The sequence below is a fragment of the Alosa alosa genome, chromosome 17, assembly GCF_017589495.1.
Source record: "Alosa alosa isolate M-15738 ecotype Scorff River chromosome 17, AALO_Geno_1.1, whole genome shotgun sequence".
NCBI lineage: Eukaryota > Metazoa > Chordata > Actinopteri > Clupeiformes > Clupeidae > Alosa > Alosa alosa.
The window spans coordinates 21,164,636-21,165,484 of record NC_063205.1 but is presented as its reverse complement, the minus strand read 5'-3'; positions in this window follow the sequence as shown (position 1 = coordinate 21,165,484).

Below are 849 nucleotides of genomic sequence, written 5' to 3'. Positions count from 1 at the left end.
ATACATAATTAGGCGCTCTTTACCCTTCCCAACTCCCACTTTCCCCTTGACCTCCCATGAATGCATATGCATGACACGGAAAAACGCAATTTGCCATTTTCAGCTCCCGCAACAGACAGTCTGCGCTTTTTCCTCAGTGCGGCCTGTTTGTACATACCTCGCCTGAAGGGGGCGCAAAGGTGTTAGTACATCTTGTCCAGAGTATTTTAGTAGGAGAGATCGTAGAGTATTTTAGTAGGAGAAGTTGTAGAGTATTTTAGTTGGAGAGATAGTAGACTATTTTAGTAGACTATTTTAGTAGGAGAGATAGTAGAGTATCTTAGTAGGAGAGATTGTAGAGTATTTTAGTTGGAGAGATAGAAGAGTATTTTAGTAGACTATTTTAGTAGGAGAGATAGTAGAGTATTTTAGTAGAGTATTTTAGTAGGAGAGATTGTAGAGTATTTTAGTTGGAGAGATAGAAGAGTATTTTAGTTGGAGAGATAGTAGAGTATTTTAGTTGGATAAGGAAAAGGGAGGGAGAGAAAGAGCATGAGGGAGAGAGAGAGGAGGGAGGGAGAGTATAGTGAAGGGGAGAGCAAGTGAGAGCAAGCAAAGGAGAGAGAGTGTGCGTGAGGGAGGGAGGAAGGAAGAGAGAGTGTGTGAGAGGGAGGGAGAGAGAGATAGAGAGCGTGTGTGAGGGAGGGAGAGAGAGAGAGCGTGTGTGAGGGAGGGAGAGAGCGAGAGAGCGTGTGTGAGGTAAGGAGGGAGAAAACGAGAGATCGTGTGTGAGAGAGAGAGGGAGGGAGAGAGAGAGCGAGAGAGTGTGTGTGAGGGAGGGAGGGAGAGCGAGCGTGTTGGAGAGAGGGA